The 21,296-nt window shown below is 44.4% G+C and overlaps 1 protein-coding gene across 7 annotated transcripts in view; it reads left to right on the top strand.

Moving 5' to 3' along the window:
* TSNARE1 (t-SNARE domain containing 1) overlaps nucleotides 1-21,296 on the top strand; it is an 843,012-nt gene that overhangs the window by 65,787 nt on the left and 755,929 nt on the right. The window lies entirely within an intron of this gene.

Raw genomic sequence — 21,296 nt, forward strand, 5'->3', positions numbered from 1 at the left:
TTTTTGGTTTTTTTTTTTAATGTTCAGCAGCGGCAGGCTGATCAGCCCGTAGATCAGGACGGCAACACGAGTGCGATCGACTCGAGTTGCCTTCCTGAGCTACTGGTCGATCGCGATCGACGCGTTGGGCACCCCTGCTCTAAAGGAAAGGAGGGACAGGGGAGATATGATTCAGACATTCAAATAATTGAAGGGTATTAACATAGAAATCTTTTCCAGAGAAAGGAAAATGGTAAAACCAGAGGACATAATTTGAGGTTGAGGGGTGGTAGATTCAAGAGCAATGTTAGGAAATTCTACTTTACGGAGAGGGTGGTGGATGCCTGGAATGCGCTCCCGAGAGAGGTGGTGGAGAGGAAAACGGTGACTGAGTTTAAAGAAGCATGGGATGAACACAGAGGATCTAGAATCAGAAAATAATATTAAATATTGAACTAAGGCCAGTACTGGGCAGACTTGCACGGTCTGTGTCTGTGTACGGCCGTTTGGGGGAGGATGGGCTGGAGAGGGCTTCAGTGGCTGGGAGGGTGTAGATGGGATGGAGTAGGTTTTAACGGAGATTTCGGCAGTTGGAACCCAAGCACAGTACAGGGTAAAGCTTTGGATTCTTGCCCAGAAATAGCTAAGAAAAAAATCAAAAAATTTAAATTGAATCAGGTTGGGCAGACTGGATGGACCATTCGGGTCTTTATCTGCCATCATCTACTAGGTTACTATGTTACTCTAACGCCTGCCTTTGAACCACTGGCATCTCATGTGGAAAGTAGTATCCTCTTCTGCATTCAGGGCAGGATTAATTCTTCGAAGGCCCCTAAGCACACAAGTACACTGGGCCCACCAGGCCATGCCCCGCCCACCCACCACCCCCATTTATCTGTTTTCTTATTTACTTTTTTATTTCCACTTATATTTCTTTTTTTTTTAATTCAAAACAAACAAAGATTAGTATACCAGTGCACAGTTTTTCTTCTATGCAACCCCCAAACATCTCTGAACAAATCCCCCTTCCTTCCCTTCCCACCTACTTACCCAGGACATTAACTGTGAACCCTTTCAATACGTATATAAAAGTGTTCAAATATATTGTAAAGCAGTAATACTATCCAAAATATAAGTCTATATTAATAACCAAATTTACATCGCCTAACTGCCTCACTCTACATCAGGGGTATCAAACTCAATCACATAAGGGGCCGAAATCTGAAAAAAAGGCTAAGTCGTGGATCAAATTTTTAATTAAGATGCTTAGGGGTCCTTTTATTAAGGTACGCTAACTGATTTTGCGCACGCTAAATGTGCACCTTAATAAAAGGACCCCTAAGTGACTAAGACTTAGTCTTAGCAGACATATAGGGTTACAACATATCTGTGGTGTAAACAAAATAAATATTGTAATCACAAAACAGAAAATAAAATTATTTTTTCTACCTTTTGTTGGTCCCAGGCTCTGGTTGTCTTCTGATAACTCGCTTGCTAGGGTCTCCTGCCCATTTGTCGTTTTCTTCTTTCTCCGTGCTAACCATCCATCTTTCATCTCTGTCCTCCCCTTCCGTTTCCCTTCCCTCCCTCTGAGGTCAGGCATCTTTCCTTTTTTTCGTGTCCATATCCGCAGCTTCAGCAATGGACCCCACCATCCCCAGATCCACCATCTGTCCTTTTCTCAACTACCCTTTCATCCAGCATCTCTCCCTCCTTCCCCACCACCCCGGGGTCCATCATCTTTCTGTTTCTTTTCCCAACTACCCAACTGTCCTATGCCACTTCCAAAAACTGTATGCCTCTCCCTTCCATCTTTCCCTTCACCCCCATTGGTCTGGCATCCATCTTCTTCCATTCCCTCCTCCAATGATCTGGCATCTCTCTCCTCTCCTCTTCTTCCCTTCCCTCTCCCACACCCACACCCCCATGGTCTGGCATTTCACTCTCTTCTCTCTGTTCCCCCCACTTCCATCTGCATCTGCCCCTTTTCTTTTCCTCCAGCCTAAATCCATCCAGTATCCTTCCTCCTTGTTTTCCCCCTTTCCCTGCACTCCAATTCCATCAACATTAGCCCCCTTTCTTTCCCTCCAACCTAAATCCATCCAGTATCATTCCCCCTTATGTCTCCCCCCTTTCCCTACACACCTGTTCCGTCAGCATATGCCCCCTTTCTCTCTCTCCACCACCCTTTCCACATAGCAATGGCAATGCGCCCCCCCCCAGGGCAACGGGCCGCCACCCGGCATTGACGATGACAACAACACCCTCCCCCCCGGCATCCACGGAAACCAATGCAGCCAACCGCCGGCATCAACGGTAATGCAGCCATTTTTTTTCAGACGGCAACAAGCCCCCCTCTTCCTTCCCTACACGGCAACGGGCCCCCACCCGATGACTACAAAAACGCCGGCCCCCCCCCCACAACATCGGGCCCCCACCCAACGACAGCAACGTCAGCCTCCCCCCAGCATCGACGGACGGCAATGCAGCCAATGAAGCTCCAAGAAGGTACCGCGATGACTGCGTCTGCCGGAAGAAGTAAGTGACGTCGGAGGGTGATGGACCAGTAGATGCAGTCATCACAGTACCTTCTCGGAGCTTCATTGGCTGCATTGCCGTCCGTTGATGGGGGAGGACGACATTGTTGTCGTAGGGTGGGGGCCGTTACTGTGGGGGGGGGCAGCGTTGTTGTCAGGTGGGGGCCCGTTGCCATGCAGGGAGGGAAGGGGAGGTTGCCATCTGAAAAAAAAGTGGCATGGTAAGTCGTCCTTCAGCGGGCCCCCCTGACTATTTCGGGCCCTAGGCACGTGCCTAGTTGGCCTATTGGGTAATCCGGCCTTGTCTGCATTACATTGACATGAAGAGCACTGGTGTCAGATCAATCTTACACAACCTTTTACCACGTCAGAGTAGTTCTTCGTACACATTCGACGTTCCTTCCAAAAGTAGTTTCAGAATTTAGAAACATAGAAAGATGACGGCAGAAAAGGGCCAAGGCCCATCAAGTCTGCCCACTCTATAGACCCTCCCCTTAATATTAGCCAATGTTCTACCCTGATCCACTTAGGGATCCCACATGGGCGTCCCATTTATTCTTAAAATCTGGCACGCTGCTGGCCTCGATTACCTGTACTGGAAGCTTGTTCCATTGATCAATCACTCGCTCCGTGAAGAAATACTTCCTGGTGTCGCCGTGAAATTTTCCGCCCTTGAGTTTGAGCGGGTGCCCCCTTGTGGTTGAGGGGCCTCTGAGAAGGAAAATGTTATCTTCCACTTCTATACGTCCGGTGATGTATTTAAACGTCTCAATCATGTCTCCCCTCTCCCTGCGTTCCTCTAGAGTGTAGAGCTGCAAACTGTTTAGTCTTGCTTCGTACGAGATTTCATCTCAACCAGGCTATAGTTCTTCCTGTTTTCTTTCCAAGACCACATTCTCACTCTGGTGAAGCAGCGCTCCACATATTGGACTGTAAGCATGCTTTTCCTTACTACTTAGATTGGATCAAGCTTCACAGAACTTCTGCCCAGGTGTTCCTATCATTTGATCCAAACAGACTTAGCACTCCTAGGATGACCCTGGACGATCGTGTCACTGCACATAAAGTTCAAGCTATGACAGCTTCTGTAACTCATCTATGTTTCACCCCCATTTAGGACATTTGTAAAGCAGCTGCATGGTCCTCAAGTCATACATTCACATCCTACTACTGTTTGGAGAATCTTTCCAGATGGGATAATCGATTTAGCCAAGCAGTTCTACAGAATTAATTCTTTACTTAAATGCCAACTTCTCTCCAACCTAGGTTCTGGTAGCTAGGGAGTCTCATATATGAGAATATGCGGCCTACTTGTCCTGGGATAAAGCACAGTTACTTACCTGTAACAGGTGTTATCCAGGGACAGCAGGCAGAAATTCTCATAATCCTTTCACCTCTCCACATTGGTTTCTTAGCTTTTTTACTGAACTGATGGCTTTGCGAGCTGATATTGGATGGGAAGGCACCGGCACATGCACGGTACGGACAGTCTTGAGATCTTCAAAAGATTTAAAGTGACAGTACACTTTTTGCACTGTCCATACCGGGCTCCATGGATGATGTCACCTACCTGTGAGAATATCTACCTGCTGTCCCTGGATAACACCTGTTACAGGTAAGTAACTGTGCTTTCTGGGAAGATAATTAGAAACATAGAAACATAGAAAGATGACGGCAGAAAAGGGCTATAGCCCATCAAGTCTGCCCACTCTACTGACCCACCCCAATAAGTCTGAATGCTAATGACCCAGTTCCTTAATTCGACCTTCGTAGGGATCCCACGTAGATGTCCCATTTATTCTTGAAGTCAAGCACGCTGGTGGCCTCGACCACCTGCACCGGAAGCTTGTTCCAGTGATCCACCACTCTTTCCGTGAAGAAATACTTCCTGGTGTCACTATTAAATTTCCCCCCTCTAAGTTTAAGCGGATGCTCTCTTGTGGCCGAGGGTCCTTTGAGAAAAAGGATGTCATCTTCCACCTTGACACGTCCTGTGATGTATTTAAATGTCTCAATCATGTCCCCCCTCTCCCTGCGTTCTTCTAGAGTGTAGTGCTGCAATCTGTTCAGTCTCTTCGTACGAGAGACCCTTGAGCCCCGAGATCATCCTAGTGGCCATCCGCCGAACCGACTCGACTCTAAGCACGTCTTTACGGTAATGTGGCCTCCAGAATTGCACACAGTACTCCAGATGAGGTCTCACCATGGTCCTGTCTTTCAGACATGGGCATAGAAGAGAATAAACACAGGGTAATGGATGAACTTAAAAATAAGTGTCCATTAAATGTTGGAAATGTTACTTGATGCCAGTAACAATGGATAAATCTGTTGCAGTAACAGTAAGATGTTTGAGCAGCTGGGCGCATGATGGAAGGATGTTGCAGGTGGTAAGAATCTGACCAGTGGACAAGACTCTTGTTGCCACATCAAAGGCAGACACAAATGATGTCATTCAACAGTAGTTCATTTAAATCCCAAACGCAACTTCTGCAGTTTTTTTTTTTAATCATTGAATTCAGTTGCCAGTTGTCTAGATGTGTTATGTTTTTACATATCGATACTAGCATTTTATAGATGCTGTTCCATCTCCAGTAGTCTCAAACTTTTAGAGACTGACACAGTGACATAGTTTGTCCCTGTCCCTACGGGCCCGGTTCTTGCCCCATCCCCGTAGGCCATGTTTCCGTCCCTGCCCCTTGGTTATCCCCGGGTATCTGTCCACATGCCATTATTTAAACTTGAAGCTGGAGACAATGGAGCTGCTGAGTGCCACTTTAAGTAGCGGTGGATAATAACCCCCCCCCTCCCACCACCACTAAGGGACTGATCCTTAATCTGTCTAACAAGGTAAAATTTTACAGCACTCAGGAAATACAGAGACATACCAAAGAGTGTTAAATAGAGCTGTGAAGAGAGAAGAGTAGAGAAACCCTGTTGCCACTCACATAGGAGATAATTTTCTGCCTTTTGACACAACATAAGCCTCCAAGCTTAGGAGGAGGAGAGGGCTACAGAGTCATAGAAGGTGAGAAATAAAGAAATGACAATGGCACCATCATCAGGAATAAGGAATGTTTGTTTGTTTGTTTTTTACTAGATTATTTTGAGTGAGAGAGAATGATGTTAGGGACCGAAGCACAAGAAACTAGTGTTACGATAGTTGTTGCAGCCACTTTACATTGATTTTTATGGAGAGTTTTTTTTTTTTTAACTTTTTTATCATTTTCCATTTGTACATAATTATTCACTACTGGGGTGCCCATTAAAGTATGCCGGAGGCAAAGACTGTATCTGAAGTCCGGAAAGCGTGGGACGCACGTGGGATCTCTTAGGGAGAGGAGATATACGTATAGAGCAGTGGTTTCAAACTCGCGGCCCGGGGGGCCACATGCGGCCTGCCAGGTCCTATTTTGAGGCCATCGGTATGTTTATCATCATCACAAAAGTAAAATGAAACAGTTTCTCGATCATATGTCTCTTTAGCTATAAATGACAATATTATTATTAAGACTTAGCCAAAAGGAAAGATTTATAAACTATAAAGAGTTTTACCTCATTCAAAATCCTCATTTCTTTAATAAGACATTAACTATTTTGAATAAAAAACCAAAAAATAGTTTTAAAGACATTTGGAGCATCGAGATAAAACAGTATATTTCTGGAATGATGGCCACGAATTTGGACTTCGAGGTTAACATGTACAGCGTCAGCATCTATGAGACAAACTTGGTTTTTCTTGTTGCATAGGATTTTTGTCCCCCAGTTCGTTTACAAAAGATAGACAGTTCTAAGTCTAATAGATGCTGGCATTGCCATGTTAATATAGGAACATTGGATCATCTGTTGTTCTATTGTCCATTGATACTTAATTTTTGGAAGTCAATTTGGGGACAAATCAATGTTGTACTTGGGTCATCGATACCAATGACTTATGAAGCCATAATTTGTGGTACTCTATTACATATTAAACCTTTGGATCGACATAAAAGCCGACTTTTCTTGATAATGAGGGGAATAGCCATCCAGATGGTTACACGTAACTGGAAGAGTTATGATCGACTGAATCACACTTTCTGGTGGGCAAACCTATGTTCCAGTTACAAGTATGAAAGAACGAACGCGGAATGTTTGGGATATAGTAACGCTTTCAAAATGGCGTGGAGCCCATTGACTGCATTTATTGAGTCACAAGAACTGTCATGTACCTTTCCGTACACATCCAGGATGGGTGGGTGGGGGGAGGAGGGGGAATGTATTATTGTTTGCTATCCTTAATTATCTATATTATTTAAATTAAATATGTACTTCTTCTATTAATTATGGGGAGGGGGGAGAAAATGATTGCTTTTTGAATTATTTGTGTATTTAAAGTGCGTTCTGTGTAGTGGTTATGTTTAAATTTATTGTATGGCACTGTTAACATTTGAAAATTAATAAAGATTTATGTATTAAAAAAAGACAGTAATTATTTTTTTCTGAGGCCCTCCAAATACCTACAAATCCAAAATGTGGCCCTGCAAAGGGTTTGCGTTTGAGACCGCTGGTATAGATGGTATGAAAGAGCAGACTGGACGGACCATTTGGCCTCCGTCTGCTGTCATGTTTCTATAACCTTTTTGCTTATTTTCTTCTTGTGCATCTTATTAATATTTCATCCCTAATGGTATAAACTCCCTGAAGGGGAACCAGTTCCTGCCTGTGTGCTGTGAATTGAAGTTAAGCGGGAGAAATACAAATTTAGCCATAGATGCCACAAATTGATTATGTACCTGTCTCAGTCTCAACTAATGAGGGGGTTGCTAAATACAGTTTTATTGCCTTCTGTTTATATCGGTTGTGTAATCTCTGTTGTGTAATCTCTGGCTGCTTGTTTTTTTGTTTTTTTTTATATTTTTAATTTTCTACTGTTCATATTTCAGCTGCAGGTTGTGTCCTTGGCTGAATGGAAACTCCCAGACAAATGAGTTTTGTCATAAAAGTTAACTAGCTCCTCTGTTCAATCTGAGGTGATGCTCATTTATAAGCAACATGAAAGTTAATGATATATAAATAATGTAAAAGATGTCGGCGTATGAACAAAATCAGCAAACGTTCCAGAAATCTAAAGAGAGCACAAGTGTACAAATGGTGCGTTTGATTCAGTTTGATGGATTGGGATTTTCTGTTATCTGTAAACAGCAGATAATGACGAGGGAAGCATGTGCTTAACTGATGCAGCTGGAAGCTTTGGACATTTTGGAAACAAACCTTAATGACAGCAGTGCTTACATTTTGATACAGGCAGAAAAGAGAGAGTAATTTGGAGTAAGGTCGGCCATTAGCGAATCGGAGGGATATGGTGCTACCTTTTGGTTTAAGAGAACTGCTGAGCCCCAGACATGAGAACAAACAAACGATCCACCAAAGTAGTTCCACACAAAAAGGGCAGGAGAGCAAAAACAATTGTAGAACTGATGATCTTGATGAAACCTTTAATTAAAGGGTTGTGTTCAACCAGTCTTAATGTACATGGTGCAGTCCAAAAAAAACATAAAAATGCACAGAAGCTAAATTGCAGTATACACCCGACATGGGCCGTGTTTTGGTCACAATAGACCTTCTTCCAGTACTTCTCTAAACCACGTGTTAGTACACAGAATTTTGGTTGCAAATTGCAATTCACACTTGTGGTTTAGAGAAATATCGGACCCCAGAAGATCTGTTGTCCGGTACTTTGCTAAACCACGTGTTATCAGTACACTACATTAACGGCTTCTATAGCACCTCCCTAATGATATCACTCTTTACTAACAAAATGATTGGACCTTGTATCCTTACTTCAGGTACTTGGTTTGAGTTATAACATACTTTGGTACTAAATGCAGGTGGCAATAGAGTTCACTTTGAAGTAGGAGAGACACAGAAAAAAATCCGGAGTGGATTCCTTCTGCAGTGATTCTGCTTCCTTCACGGCCATGAGGAGATAACCCACTTGTCTAGAATGACACTCCTGTCTACTGGAAAATAAATTATCAAGGCAAGGACATAAACTTTTTTCTAGTGCAATAGGTGTTTCATTTTGGATGAATGGGTAACCTCCCCATGCTTGTGAGCCATGCAGAAGGAATCCATTCCAGCTTTTGAATCCCTCCTCCTTCACCAGAGGAATCTGCTGCCCCCTTCAGTTTTTCCTTCTACAAGCAAGCCGAAAGAAGTCTTTCTGATGTGCTCTGTATATTTCTTTTCTGTGTGTGTGGGGGGGGGGGGGGGGAGCATTTTAAAATGGTTTTTGGGCTGATTTTGGTGCTTCCCCCATTTGAGGGTCAGACTCTTCCTGCATAGAGCAGAAGCAGACTGAAGTCTTCAGCTGACAAACCAATCCCTCTGTGGTACCTGTTAGCCAGCCTGCAGAAACTTTTGTGCAGCTTGGGGACCATTACTCTTGTAGCATTGCTTACCTACTGGGTCATAGGGGCTTGAATGCTGGCTGTTAGGCATTCATAGGGGACTCAGCAGGGCTCTTCAGGGTGCCGTCTGTGTTTCGCCTGCTCCCTTCAAGCCCGCGGTCCCGTGGGGTTGAGGCTTAATCAGACTTTGGTCTGACTGTCAGCCTGAAGATTCAGCGTTAAAAGAACAGTCCAGTTGAGGCAGTGATTTCTCCAAAATCCAGCAACTTGAGGAACTGAGGCAGGCTGCAGCACATCTCCAGCACAATAAGGCTATTAAATATGAGAAAAATCAGAAGGGGGGGCTCTTTAAAAGCCTTTTCATGTTTCTTCCTCTTCCCTTAGGGTTCTCCCATCTATAAAATCCCTTTTTTGCTTGTTTTTAGTTTTAATTAAGGCATTTTAGAGCCATTTTTTGGTGCCAAAATGCTGCTTTAGCAACTACCTTGGATTTCCTGATTTTTTTTTTTTTTTTAAAGTTCTTTAGAACCTTCAAATCACCTTGTTTTGCCTCAAACTTAGTGCAGGCTCCTTTATCCTTAGTTCATGCAGGTTTGTGCTGGATGGGAGCCCGAAGAGTGCAGCACATGAAGGGGGCGGGAGTGGCTAGTTTAGCCTCCTGTTTGCTCAAATGGCGGTCATCCTAAATGCAGGAGCGTGGAAGCTGCAGAGCCCAAGAGATGCAAGCTCGACTCATCTAAAGGAGACTCCATGATATCCAATATGTCATGTTCTCCAGGGAAAGTTTGGCAGCGCACCAGGTGGCGTGCAAGGGGGTTTGGGCTCCCAGGGCACATCTTCCTGTATCAGAGGCTGGCCAGGATCAAGTGGGCCTTTCCGATAGAAACTCAGAGGATGAAGGGTCTATTTGTATGCCTTTACTGACACAGAGTGAGCTCTCGCTGCTGGGAGATGCAGGGTTGCAGGCAGGTGCGAGTATGCAAGACACAGTGGCAAAAACCCATTTCCAGTTTTCAGCTCTTTGGGCTGGCGACAGCTTCTTTTATGTTCACCAAGGTGATGGTGGTTGTAGCTGCACATCCTTGATGGATGGGCTTGCAAGTATAGCCATACCTGGATGACTGGCTGATATGAGCTCTGTCATTCTTGGAAGAACAAGTGGTGAATTTCCGAAAGAGTGAACTGGTTCTGTCCCAATCCCTGGAATACGTGGCAGAAGGCTGTGTCTATCTTCCAGAGGCACACAGGCAAAAACTTTGCACCCAGATAATAAACTTGTTGGCCAATCCAGCTCTGTCCGCTTTGCACTACCTCCAAGTGCTAGGCTCTATGGCAGCCACAATAGATATGGTCTTGTGGGCAAAGGCTTACATGCATCCTTTCCAGAATGTGCTGCTGTTTAATCACTCCCTGCAAATGATTCTACCATGGATTCTGGAAGCCTGTGCCTGTATGAGCTGGTGATTCCCCCCACAGGTGTTGTCAAGAGGCATGCCTCTCAGAATAATTTCATGGGTAATCGTGACAGTGGATGCCAGCGTGCTTGGCTGGGGAGCTCACTGCAATGGATGCTCGATCCAGGAGCGTTGGTTGGCCTCCAAAAGGAATTGGTTGATCAACAGATTGGAGCTTTGAGCCATTTGATTGGTGTTGCAGAAGCTGGAGAAGAATCTCAAGGGGCAAATGGTCTGCGTCTTCTCGAACAATCCTATTGAAGTGGCATATGTGAATCACCAGGGAGGCACCAAGAGTACACAGCTGAGTCTGGAGGCTCACACACTGTTCTGGTGAGCAGAATTTTATCTTCAGGCTGTTTCAGCTACACATTTATTGGGAGTGGACAATATCCAGGCCAATTTCCTCAGCAGACAGACACTGGATCTGTGAAAATGGATCCTGCATGCTGCAGCCTTCCAATCCATTGTTCATCACTGTGGGTTGCCCAACATTTGATCTGATGGCAAAAGCAAGAAACAAGAAGGCAGACCGCTTCTTTAGTTGAAGATCTGAGTTTGGAAGCACAGGTCTGGATGCTCTGGTGCAGTTGTGGCCAAAGAATGAGTTCTTATATGTGTTTCCTCTATGACCCATGATAGGCGAATGCTCCACAAGATTGCAAGCCATCAGGGAAAAGTCATTCTCGTGGCTCCAGATTGGCCATGCAGATCATAGTATGCAGATCTAGTGCGTCTTCAGGGGGGCACACGTGTCAGACTGTAAGTACAACCGGACCTTCTTTCTCAGATGCCAGTGGACATAGAAGATCCAGATTACTTTGGTCTTATAGCATGGCTCTTGTGTGTGTGGCGTGGGTGTGCAAAGGATACTCGGCGGTAGTGATTGCTTCTCTTCTCAGAGCTAAAAAACCTATGATGGTGTCTGCTTACACTAAGGCATGGGAAACATTTGAACACTGGTGCATTAAGGAGAAGACAGAGCCTTTCTCTGCTCTGATCTCAGTGGTATTAGCTTTCTTCCAGGCTGGCCTTGACAAGGGGCTTACAGTCCCTCAAGTCCAAGTAGTGGGACTCTCTTGTTTTCGGGCTCAGGAGCATAAAGCTTCATTGGCCTTTCATCCAGATATAGCCAGATTCCTAGAGGGGCTCAGACCTCCAATAAAACACCCATTTCCATCATGGAACCGTAATGTGGTTTTGCAAGGCCTAAGGTTCCATACGAGCTGCTGAAGAAAGAGTGCCCTTGATGGATTCAACACTGAAGATGGTTTTCCTTATGGCCATTACCTCAGTGAAAAGAGTCTTGGAGCTACAGGCATTTTTGTACAGAGAGCCCTTCCTCAAGATTATGGAGGCCGGAGTTTCTATGTGCACAATTCCATCCTTTTTGCTTTTCATTTTAATCAATATATTAGATTGCTGGCATTCCCATTTACAGATTCTAAGAAGGATCAGATTCTATGATATCCTGAGGTTATCAATGAGTTCAGTCTGTCTGACCATCTTTTTGTGTTCACTAGTCAGACTCGATGTGGTGCACCGATGTCCAAGGCACCATAATTTCCAGCATATATTGCCTGTGGAAAATAGTCACCAGTCTCCGTAAGGGCGCATTTGACTAGAAGTGTGGCTTCTTCTTGGGTGGTTTCCTCCAAAGAGATTTGGAGGTTAGCGACCTGGCCCAGTCCACATATATTTTCCAAGTTTTACAGAGTGGATATAGCAGCAAGGGAGGATTCCGCCTTTGGGTCCTCAGTGTTACGAGTTAGCGCAGAGGTCCTGTTCTAGATTTCTGTGACTGCTTTTGTCTGTCCAGAATGACACACCTATTGCACAAGATAAAAATATTGGGTTCTTAACTTGCTAATATCTTTTATAGTAAATAGGTGTGTCATTATGGATCCCCACCCTGTCATTATCTCAGTCAGAAAGATTGAGTCCAAATTGAATTTGGATGTCAGTCAGACCTTAAGGGTATGAAGAATAATCTATTGCTATAATCTATTGGGGTATTATTTGAGCTCCATAAATGTTTCTGTTTGGTGTGATTATTTTGATGTTTTGATTAATTGGTAATGTTTAAGATGTTTGTTATAATTTCATATCAGATTAGAGTTGTCGTTTGGGAGTTTCCTCGTACTCCTCCTTTGCATATGTTTCTTTATAGGGCTGTTGCCTGCTTTGGTACAAACTGAAGAAGGCAGCTTCAAAAACTAGAATGGATTCTTTCTGCATGGCTTATGAGCATGGGAAGGTTACGTCTCTGTCCAGAATGACACACTTATCTACTAGAAAAGATATTAGCAAGGTAAGAACCTAATCTCTTTTTATCTGTATCAATTGAATCTAATGTTTGGTAACTCAACAGCAAAGTAAAGGTTAGCAGAGCTGAAGCCTAGTGGCTATTTGGCAACCTACCAAAAACATTGATAAATAATTTTATGGTTGTCATTAACCTCTAGGATTTCTGTTACAGTGCAGCTGAACATCACTGTTCACAGCCAACAGGAAAATGCAGGACTGAGGCACTAAGGCTGACTGAGAGCCAAGTGTTAAAGTACCTGTATATATTTCCAGAATACTGTAAATACTATTCTGTTTAATATGTTGAATTATTTTGCCATGCATTATTTAGATTTTTTGGTACAAAATTCCCTGGAGTGTATGCCATGTGCAGAATACCATCTGGAACAGATGCACTAGGGGAGGCTACTTGTGTTCAGAAGTACCCTCACTTTTCCTAACTTCTTTTTAGAGTGGTTTTCATTCAGGGTGAGTCGTTCTTCCTATGTTGCCCCAGGTACCACAGATTGTGAGCCTGATGGGACAAATAGGGAAAATACTTAAGAGTACCAGATTACTATTCAATGTATTGTAAATGAGTAGGTAATTGATAGTAATTGGGTGCTAATAATCGATTACTGGTGCTGATTGGGAACACTTTAAATTTACACACGCATCTTAAAAGATTGGCATGTAAATTTTACATACTGTATGTTCTGAAAAGGGGGTGTGGCCAAGGAAGGATGATGGGCGGGTCAGAAGCATTCCTAGAATTTGCTCACTGTAAAAATAATTTCTTTATAATGTCACTGGGGTACTATTAGTTAAATATTAGTGGAAGTCAGAAAAATATTAGAGTTCAAATAAAAGAACTGTCTTCTCATTCAAATTGGTAACCAAACTTCAGGATTGCAACCGTCACGTTTGAAAGTCACTCAGAGGTATAGAGTTCTTCAAGAAGAGAGTTGCGCCCTCTAGTGATGAACCAAAGTATATTTTTCAGTCGTTGCAACTTTATTAGTTCTGGTTACGCTCCAAGTTTGATTACAAAAGTAAATAAATAAATAAATGTCTTTACAGTCTTTCAAACATTTGTATGAAAATACTTTGTTTTTTCTTATCTTTACAAATCTTTTCAAATGAACATCGCTCTGTGAGAAAATTGAGAGCAGCTTGATAAACCTGAAGTTTGGTTACCAATTTGAATGAGAAGACAGTTCTTTTATTTGAACTCTAATATTTTTCTGACTTCCACTGTAAAAATAAGGCAATTTAGTGCCTAATTTAGGCATGAGGATTTACACTGTCTCTTCTCCAAGCTGAAGAGCCCTAGCCGCTTTAGCCTTTCCTCATAAGGAAGTTGTCCCATCCCTTTTATCATTTTTGTCGCCCTTCTCTGTACCTTTTCTAATTCTGCTATATCTTTTCTGAGATCTGGCGACCAGAATTGCACACAGTATTGGAGATGCAGCCATACCATAGAGTGATAGAAAAACATTTTAACGTTTTCATCTTTGTTCTCCATTCCTTTTATGATAATTCCTAATATTCTATTTGCTTTTTTTAGCCGCTGCCTCTCGTTGAGCTGAGGGTTTCAATGTACCGTATTTGCCGGCGTATAGGACGACTGGGCGTATAAGACGACCCCCCAACTTTTAGCTAAAAAATAGAGTTTTGTGTTATACTCGCCGTATAAGACGACCCCTTCTTCCGCACACCTTCTCTACCGCCCCGGGTGCAGCACAGCCGGCCAGGTCCCCTTACTTTTGTGGCACTTCCCCGACCGACCGACAGACAACAGCCCCGATCCGACAAACCTCCCTGCCCTTAACCGCGAATCTAAATTACCTTCTTACAGCTGCTGTAAGAAGGTATTTAGATTCGCGGCTACAGGGCAGGGAGGATTGTCGGACCCGGGCTGTTATCGGTCGGTCGGGGAAGTGCCACAAAAGTAAGGGGACCTGGCCGGCTGTGCTGCACCCGGGGCGGGGCGGGCCGCTCCTCTCCCTTGGTAGCCACTCGAACCGCGAGGCTACTCTCCTTCTCCTTATCTGCCCTGCTTGCAGCACAGAGCCGAACGGAAGTCTTCCCGACGTCAGCGCTGACGTCGGAGGGAGGGAGGGCTTTGTTTAAGCCCTCCCTCCCCTCCAACGTCAGCGCTGACGTCGGGAAGACTTCCGTTCGGCTCTGTGCTGCAAGCAGAGAAGGTAGGGAGAAGAAGAGCCGCGCAAGTAAGGGCATGTAAACTGTACCCGGCGTATAAGACGACCCCCGACTTTGGGGAGGATTTTAAGGTACTAAAAAGTCGTCTTATACGCCGGCAAATACGGTAACGTATTTTTCGCTCCATAAGATGCACTTTTTCCACCCCAAAAAGGGGGTGGAAATAAGGGTGCATCTTATGGATCGAATACCCCCCCCCTTAGGCAGCCCAGGCACCCCCCCACCCCATACCTTTTTTTTTTTTTTTAAGTCCCCTCCTGCCTGTCTCCCTCGCTGGACGGCTCTTCTTCGGTTCGGGCAGAGCGGCACAGAAGGCAGGTGCTTGCTGTTCACATTCCTGCCTGGGCTGGCGCCGCTCCCCGATTAGCTGCAGTCAATTCTCGAGGGAGGGAGACAGGCAAGAGCGCGGAAATGGGACTTAAAAAAAAGTACCGGGGGTGTGTGTTTGTGCCTGTGCTGCCTATGGGGGGGGGGTGCCTCTGCTGCCTATGGGGGGGGGGGGGGTGCCTCTGCTGCCTACAGGGGAGTTGTGCCTGTGTTGTCTACAGGGGAGTGCCTTTGCTGCCCACGGGGGGGGGGGGTTGTGCCTGTGTTGCCTACGGGGGTGCCTGTGCTGCCTCTGGGGGAGGGGTGCCTGTGCTGCCTATGGGAGGATGTGCCTCTGCTGTCTATGGGTGTGTGTGTGTGCCAGTGCTGCCTACCAGGGGGTGGGGGCCTACGCTACATATGGATTTTTTGCTCTATAAGACCCTGTCCTGGCCTACTACTAGACCACCAGAGGGGGGGGGTACAGGGGGTGGAAATTTTTTTGCCCTGGGTTTCCGTCCTCTACAGGTGGGTGCGTCTTTTTTTTTTTTTCTATGTATGACAATTTTTATTGAAAGAATCAAATAATCAGTATAATAGGATAATACAAAAATACATTCAATACAATAAGAATCACAATAATAATATTTCAAGTCCGGCGCATCTTATAGAGTGAAAAATACGGCATCCTAGATCCTTTTCCTGGACAGTAACTCCTAACATAGAACCCAGCATCACGTAACTATAGTTTGGATTCCTTAGATGAAATTTAAGAGATTGGACTTTAAAAGCTTTGGTTTGATTTGTTTTCTGGTTTTTTTTTTTCCTTTGCAAATGTGGACTTGTTGATTTGCATTTTAGCCTCTTTATGGACTTATGCAATGTTAGTTTATGCTTTGCCTGATTGCATCTTTCATCCTGTTTGGACTCCTGTGTTTGCACCCTGATTATCTCTAATCTCAACGGATTCTTTCCATCCATTTCTTGTTGCCTGGCTGAAGTAAAGTGAAGTGCACTGAAGAGAGAGTTACAATACCAGAGCTACATATGGCTGGAGGTTTCTGAATTGGTCAGTGTAATATGAAATTTCTAATGTGTTTCTCTGAACTTCCATTATAGCCTATGAGCACGACCTGATAATATTTGCAGTCGACTGGGTCTGCACTGTTCTAAACCTGAAAAGATCCAGCTTGCAGTTCAAATAGTTTGTTAATTTTTTCCCCTAGAGGGATAGCTACCTAACCGGATAAATCCATTAAACATCATATGTACTATTGATGTAAGAATTTTTCCAGATATTTCTATGCTTAATGCTTTTTGTTTGTTTTCTTTTACTTTGAGTAATTATTGTTATACACATGTTTATCATGAGTCCTGTTGAAGCTGGTGTCATATTAGATTAAGGGTGGTAGTGACGATTGCCTTCTCAATCTTACTAAGCTTGATTTCTGAGTAATGGCCCTTCATCCTTCCACTCCTCCTGGATGTGGACAATGTCATGACAACAACTACAACCCCTTATGCCTTGATCTAGAGGGGGGAAGCCTCCTACGTGTAGGCTTCCAGAGGGGAATTTTAGAGGGGAGTGAGGACGAATCAGAGGAGAATCGGGAGTAAGACCTGCATGCAAATGTAGGCAGAAGAAGACGCAAACATAAGTCCTGCATATATTGTAGGCGAAGACCCTTGAAAACCCCAAATAGTTATATTTTTAAGAAAGACATTGTGCATATGAATTAGAGAATGACACGGTGGCGGTTTACCCGCGGCCACCGCATTTTAGCCGCGGGTCACCGCCGAAAACGGGGAAGAAAACTAGCAGTCGCTGCGGCGACGGGGACAAGGCCATTCACCGCCCGCGGGGCGGTGAATGGGTCTTGTCCCCGCAGTGAGGCATGAAGGATCGCGCGGTCCCCGCAGCTCACACCCGCCTGCCCAATCGATTCTAGTGTTTAGCCAGCTCTCTCCCTTCTCCTCACCTTAGTTTGTAGATTTTCTTTTTCGGCGACCCGCACGCTATCAGAGAGCCGCGCACCCGCTGCTGCTCAGTTTCGATCTTCTGCTCTGACGCAACCGGAAACAGGAAGTTGCAGCAGAGCAGAAGATTGAACACTGAGCAGCCGCGCGTGTGCGGCTCTTTGGGAAAGCGTGCAGGTCGCTGAAAAAGAAAGCCTGCAAATTAAGGTGAGGAGAAGGGAGAGAGCTGGCTAAACACTAGGATCGATTGGGCAGGCGGGTGGGGGCTGCGAGGACCGTGCGATCGCTAGTGTTCCCGGCTCAGACTGTAAGGAGGGAGTGAAAGGGAAAAGGATTCTGGGCCAAGGTGATGAAAACGGAAAGAAAAACCCACAGCAGGAAAGAAAGGGAAGGACAGGCAGGTGAGCCAGATGCTAGAAGCAGGGGGGGGGGGAAGAAAGAGGGAAAAAAGCTAGATGGGGTTGAAAAGAAGAGACACACTGGTATGGAAGAGGAAGATAGGGGAAATCTGGACACAGGAAGGTAACAGAAAGAGGGGAAATTATGTGCATGGGGCATAGGGACAGAGACAAAAAGGGGACATGCCATGGGGATGGAATATGGACACAGGGGGGGGCAATGGCAGATACATAGGGGAGATATTAGAAAAGTATATAAAATCGTACCCGTTTGAGGCTTTTATGTATGCAGCGGTGACGGTGACGGGGCGGTGAATGGGGTTGCAGTGGCGGTGACGGGGCGGTGAATGGGGTGGCAGTGGCGGTGACGGGGCGGTGAAGGGAATGGCGGTGACGGGGCGGTGCAGAGGATGGTGAGACGGGGACGGGGCGGTGACGGGGACCAATTTTTTCACCGTGTCATTCTCTAATATGAATTCAAACTTCTAAGCAGTCATTTTCCTCTCTACCATTAAGAAAGAGATTCACCTTTGCTCCAGAAACCAGCAGTCAGATCTCCTGACTGTGGCATCACTGTTTTGGGACTTTTCAGAACAGTACAGTACATGATAAGAAGTCTTCCTAAGAAGTACTAGCGAAGGACAGTGTAACTCAGGAATGTGGGGGCTTGCTCTCTGGAGTTATTAGCCTTAGTATTGGAAATGCATTTGTCAGGGAAATATAGAAAGGTCAGTTTTAGCACCTGGTGAACGTCACATTTCAGTAAGGCTCCATAAGTGTTTACACCATATAGCCAATAGAAGAGCAAGTATGTAATCTGTATCATAGGCTACTGAGCTAAAGTGTATAAATATTATGCTGGCTGGCATAAGAGAAGAAGGAGGAGAGAAGAGAGAGGAGTCAAGACTCCAAAGAACATTAGATTGCTATTTTGTATGTATGCTATCCTTTGTAGCCAATATGCTGTACTTTGCTATTGCATGTGAGTTGCCTTATGCTTTTTACTAATAAACCTATCTTATTGTAACTGTCACTGTCACGAGGTCTTTATTATGGGCTGATGATAAGATATCGCAGCAATCTTATCACCACTTGATGTAAATCCTTGTGCCTCAAATTGGGCATTGATCCCACCGCTAAGCGCTATTCTATAAATGAAACACAATTTGGCGCCCTTTATAGAATTTAGTTCAATATGCATATAAAAGCATATAGAAACATAGAAACAATAGACGGCAGATAAGGGCCCACGGGCCATCTAGTCTGCCCACCTTAATGTCCCTCCCCTACCTTTGCCCTGTGAATAGATCCCATGTGCCGATCCCATTTGGCCTTAAAATCAGGCACGCTGCTGGCCTCAATCACCTGTAGTGGAAGACTATTCCAGCGATCAACCACTCTTTCAGTGAAAAAGAATTTCCTGGTGTCACCTCGTAGTTTCCTGCCCCTGATTTTCAACGGATGCCCTCTTGTTGTCGTGGGACCCTTGAAAAAGAAGATATCTTCCTCCACCTCGATGCGGCCCGTAAGATACTTGAACGTCTCGATCATGTCCCCCCTCTCTCTGTGCTCCTCCAGCGAGTATAGCTGTAATTTGTCAAGCCGTTTTTCGTATGGTAGATCCTTGAGTCCCGAGACCATCCGGGTGGCCATTCTTTGCACCGACTCCAGTCTCAGCACATCCTTGCGATCATGCGGCCTCCAGAATTGCACACAGTATTCCAGGTGGGGCCTCACCATGGATCTATACAATGGCATAATGACTTCCACCTTACGACTGACGAAACCCCTTCGTATGCAGCCCATGATTTGTCTTGCCTTGGACGAAGCCTGCTCCACTTGATTGGCAGACTTCATGTCCTCACTGACGATTACCCCCAAGTCTCGTTCTGCTACCGTTTTTGCTAGGATCTCGCCATTAAGGGTATAAGACTTGCATGGATTCTGGCTGCCCAGGTGCATAACTTTGCATTTTTTGGCATTGAAGTTGAGTTGCCATGTCCTAGACCATCGCTCCAGTAAGAGTAGGTCGTGCATCATGTTGTCGGGCACTGAATCTTCGTCTGTTGTGCATTTGCCCACTACATTACTCAGTTTGGCGTCATCGGCGAATAATGTTATTTTACCTCGAAGCCCTTCTGCCAAGTCTCTTATAAAGATGTTGAATAGGATTGGGCCCAAGACTGAGCCCTGTGGTACTCCACTAATCACCTCCGTCATTTCGGAGGGGGTGCCGTTCACCACCACCCTTTGGAGCCTACCTCCAAGCCAGCTCCCAACCCATTTCGTCAATGTGTTACCTAATCCTATAGATTATACAATCTGCTAAGCTAACTGCTTTTGCCACATTCTCCAGCAGTGAATTCCAGAGTTTAATTACAGGTCGAGTAAAGAAATTTTTTCTCCAGTTTGTTTTAAATATACTACTTAGTAGCTTCATCGCATGCCCCCTAGTCCGAGTATATGGTTGGGCAGACTGGATGGACCATTCGGGCCTTTATCTGCTGTCATATACTATGTTATTATGATCTAGCATTATCCATTAATATTTCTTTGTAATCTGTTGACCTTAGGCAGGGGAGTTAGATGACGATGTATGTTTTTATTGCTTTTCAAAAGTTGAGGATTTCTTTAAGGCATCTGTGGGGAGGGGGTATGAATTGAGAGTAGGAATGTCGTTTGGTGGTTTGCAGTTGAAGGGGGCATTTTGAGGCGTATTTCATCCTGGGGGCGCAAGGAGCTGTTCGACACATACAGAGGAAGTTAAGTCGTCATGTAGCGCAAGGTTTTGAATGCTAGCATTGGGCCTTTGAAGACACAACGTTTAGCTATGGGCAGCTAGTGAGCCAACGATAGAGCCTGGGAGAAGGGGTTGCAGGTATGGAGGTTTTTTTTAGAAGTCCGATTGCCGAGTTTTATACACGTGTGAGATGTATGTTTTTCTTTTTCTTTTTTTAAACATTTTTATTATTTTATTTAGTTACAATAGTGTAATACATTTAGATTGAAAATAACAAAATATAACAAAGATTACACTATCTCAAACAATAATATTATAGAATCATAGCTATACCCAACCCCTTTCCATCAATTATTAATATTGACAATATTAAACATTTTTAATATGAAGAATTAATATCTATATTTTCATTACCTTTCCCTACCCTACCCCCATCCCATCCCAGATGTGCAATGAAAAAACTCAAAAGGAAATATATTATCTTTTAATGTGAAACAGCAAATAAAGCCAATGGACTCCATATTTTGTTAAATAAAACCCTAAACCCTAAACATTCTGCGTTCATTCTCTCATATTTATATGTATTACATACATTTGTCCACCAAAATGTATAATTTAACCTATCATGATTTTTCCAGTTTGTTGTGATCATTTGAACCGCAATTCCAGTTAAAATCAAGAAAAGATGGCTTTTAAATTTATCAATTTATGTATGTTTTTCTCTATGAAATATTTGATCCTTTTGTCCCCTTATGTTGGAATACCCCCAGACTTTGCCATTTGAGAAAGCTATAAGTTGGCCTTCCCTTCCTTTAAGGGAATTCAATCTGTTGGGAAGCTCAGTCGATCTTTTGTTTTCCAGTTTGTAGAGATCTGGAATGAACTTCCCGACTCCATTAGGCGCTTAGGCCAGCTGCAATTCTTTCGTAAATTCCTGAAAACTTTGTTGTTCTCGCAGTTTTGAAATGGTTTAACTACTGCCTCAACAAAATGATAATATTATAGTTATT

This window comes from Geotrypetes seraphini, chromosome 2, assembly GCF_902459505.1.
Source record: "Geotrypetes seraphini chromosome 2, aGeoSer1.1, whole genome shotgun sequence".
Taxonomy (NCBI): Eukaryota; Metazoa; Chordata; class Amphibia; order Gymnophiona; family Dermophiidae; genus Geotrypetes; species Geotrypetes seraphini.